The following is a 3,641-nucleotide window of genomic DNA, read 5'->3' on the forward strand; positions in this document are numbered from 1 at the left end:
AATCTGTCTGAAGTAAGCTCAGGTTGTGTGAAGTCCAGCAACACTTGAAGTAAGCTAACTAGAGACCAGCAATACTTGAAGTAAGCTAACTGAAGTAAGCATTATCTATCACAAAAGATAATTTTTTGAATCCTAAAAAAATCTACCTAAAGTAAGCTCAGGTTGTGTGAAGCTCAGGTTGCTTAACATATATGTAGCTAACTTTTGCAAAAAATCTGTTATGTTTTATAGGCAATTTCTGGAATCCTAAAAATCAAAGAGAAGTATAACCCAGAAATTTGGATGCTTGAAGTAAGCTCAGTGGCTACAGAAGCCCGATTTGGAATGGATTTTGCATAATACTCAACCCCCCCCCCCCCCAACACAATATTACTAAGCACACACACACACACCCCATTACTAAGCACATACACACTTTGTATAGACAAATAACTAAAAAAAACGTACCCCTATTCACCTTTACCCTCTTCCCACAGGAAAGTACGCATGTTAGCCCCAAATCAGTTACTAATTTCCCCCAACTACTAATAGAACTATGCATAACATAGTTTTGTATAAAACCATAAACAGGGTGTCATCTAAGGGCGAGGAAAAAGAAGGAAAGAAGCCATATCAAAGCATGAGAAGAAAGCAGTAGCAGGGTGTGAACGATTTGATTCAGTGTGCAACACTATATCGATTTGATTCAGTATGTGCATTCCTGTTCAAAATGGAAGAAATTCACACACCTTCCTCTCCAACTGTAGATCCTCACATTCAACAATCTCTTTCATGTACTGCATGACACAATATCCACATTCAACACAACCTTGTTGTTTTAGATTACCCTAATGAATCAAAGTTAATGCAAAGTGAAAAACCAAATATATAAGAACCAGAAATGCATGTTTTCAATAAGACATACCGTCAACTATTTGAAAGTTGGTCGTTTTGGATTACCCCTCATACAAAGGTACGTCCTCACTCCACTACATTGTAAAAATAGAACTTATTTCATTTCATATTTGCTAATCAATCTATTCACAATCTACATAATCTAAAACATACTTGCACACTGTAGTTTTTCAAGCGTTATCTCGGTTCCTATTACCCATTGAGTCCAACAAATAAATTGTATCTTTGTCCTCGTTTATAACGGTCAAGATCCAGTGGTTCCTGCACGATTGTCAATATATAGCTAAGCTACTATGTATTAGGAATTGAGCAGGGATTAAAAATATACCCAGTGTTGTATGGGATAAGGCATATGCTGTCTCCGTTTGATGCTTTCAACTGATTAGCAATGTGTTGTGAAGAGGTACTGCCATCTTGAGCGGCTGGTATTTTGTTGGGATCCACAAACGACACATACTCAGCCCTGTTTGTTTCCTTCAAGTACTTGTACAAGTAACTGCATTCAAGTAATAAAAAACATGGTTACTTAAGACATGAACTAATGCAAAGAGAAGAATTGTATATAAGACATAACTTACCCCATGTAAACCAAAATTTGCCTGGCCCCTATCTCTCTCATTTCCATACAGCGCATGACATCCTCTCTCAACAATGATGTACTCACATTACGTTCAAACATGGCATCATCAAATTCGATAGGAATGGTCTCCTCCTCAATCATCAGTCTAACAACATAAGAATACAAAAACTTGCATGGCATTGGTAGAGCACTTTCAACTTCTTTGAATTTATTTTTCTCATCAGGAACCTCCAAAATAACAAATGGTGGTGCATGTTTCTCCTTTTTCTGCAATTTTAAATAATTGTAGCAAAATATATAACTATAGCAACAGAAAAGTGAACTGAAAATACCTTTGTTGTCGGAAATGTCACCAACTCTTTTGGCCAGCCAACCACAGTTCCAACAGCATCTACCATTACTGTTGGTCCCGACTTAAGTGGAATTGGAAGCTCCGCTTCCTCCTGTAAAACAACATCAACAGACACCTTTAAGTTGCCTTCCCCAAGTGGAGCATTGTGCAGCATAACATTTGGGCCTCCGTCAGATACTATCGTGCCATATGCCACCACATTCCCCTTATTCTTCAGAGCCAAATGACATTTTTTCCCCTGAACAATAAGATATTATGTTTTAATATCTAAAGCTAGGAAATAAATTTAATGTACCAAATATAATATAAAACCTCATTGAATGAACTGTCGCATTCAAAAACTTCCACATCATCTTCCAATCTTTGAACTGCCATGTGCGATGACTTATTAGATGCTACACGTTCAAAAACTCGATCACTTGTTTCTGGCATAAATCGAGCAAGAAGAGCCTTGAGTTTTTCAACTTCAGCTTTCAAACTCTTTGTTTCCTCCACTTGCTCTTTGTAGTTTTCAGCCAAAGCCTTTGACACCAACTCCCTCTTCTTCCTTGGAGTTTTGAAGTAGACTTGGGGCTTCACAAATCCCCCTACACCTCTAACCCTGTCGTAATGTTCTTGGCTCCCTAATGCAGTAGTTAATACGTCATTGCTTTCAGAAGATATGAACTCTCCCCTCTTTTTCTTGTCCAACAAATCGTCCCAAAAATATGGAGGTAACATTAAATATCCAATGAAGACACTTTTTTCACTTATTATGAATGAACTTGAAAAACAACTAAAATAATATAATTTTTTCAGCAACTTCAGCAGTCTCTGTATTTGTGATGTTTCCGGATTTGTCCTCGCGGGCCTTACGCCAAAGTAATGACCTATCAACTTCCTCATCCTCCCTGAATATTTTTCTCTGCCTCTACAATTCCAAAAAATGATCATTTAAAACATGACGTACTACATGAAAAGGATAATATAATGTTCCATGGATTACCAATTCAGTCTCCAAGCCAATGTAACCTTTGTGAGACATTTTGTGATGATACTTGCAATGGCTCGTCCGTTCCTTTTGTTTTTCATGAGTGACCTATATCACGTAAAAAAAAGTAAATTTATAGAAGAATTGCTAGAATTTAAAAACAATAGGATGGAGTATGATGAACTTATTATATATATTCCTGCTGTAGATGAACTTATTATATATATTCCTGTTGTACAGAACTTCATTTTGTTAATTAAATGCCCTAAATGTTTTAAATCTTGGTGCATATAATAATTTAAATATAACATGATAATATCATCAAGTACCTCCCAAGATGGATGTAGCCTCTCATCGACAAAAGCTTTCCAAATTGCAGATGGGATCTGATACTGCTCCGGTAGTGACCTCAGTTTTTCAGGATTATCTCTATATGGCCAGACAAACCTACTGTTGAGTTTGTTTTTGAAGTCTCTCCATTTCTGGCCTGCTGAACTCATCACTGCCGCCTCGCTTTGAGGTGCTAAGTCGAAGACATTTTGTAACACATAGCAGTAATTGCTATCAGTTTGTATATTGAAAAAATCACAATGAAAAAAAACATAAGCAATCTCATAAGGAAGTGTATTTTTGGATTATACTCACCGATATTTCTTCCCACACTTTCTGTTTCATGTTCTCTGGAACAGTGGGCCATGACTTTATGTTAATTGGCACCATGGATCTAACAATAGAGCCTATGAAAGATTGTAGTGCCTTCCTATTTTCATTGTACACAGGTCGTCCCATGTCATCATATTCAATCGTCGACTTTTTTCCCCATCTTGCAGCAGCAATAAGTCTGC

The 3,641-nt window shown here is 37.0% G+C and overlaps 1 long non-coding RNA gene across 1 annotated transcript; it reads right to left on the bottom strand.

Annotated features, from left to right (window-relative positions):
- Window positions 1-913: 913 nt before the first annotated feature.
- On the bottom strand, window positions 914-1,493 carry LOC121990155. The gene is made up of 3 exons (XR_006114484.1): window positions 1,473-1,493; window positions 1,223-1,390; window positions 914-968 (listed from the first exon to the last, which is right to left on the bottom strand). It is a non-coding gene; the product is annotated as an uncharacterized LOC121990155 (long non-coding RNA).
- Window positions 1,494-3,641: the final 2,148 nt, after the last annotated feature.

Source organism: Zingiber officinale, chromosome 6B, assembly GCF_018446385.1.
Source record: "Zingiber officinale cultivar Zhangliang chromosome 6B, Zo_v1.1, whole genome shotgun sequence".
NCBI classification, from domain to species: Eukaryota; Viridiplantae; Streptophyta; class Magnoliopsida; order Zingiberales; family Zingiberaceae; genus Zingiber; species Zingiber officinale.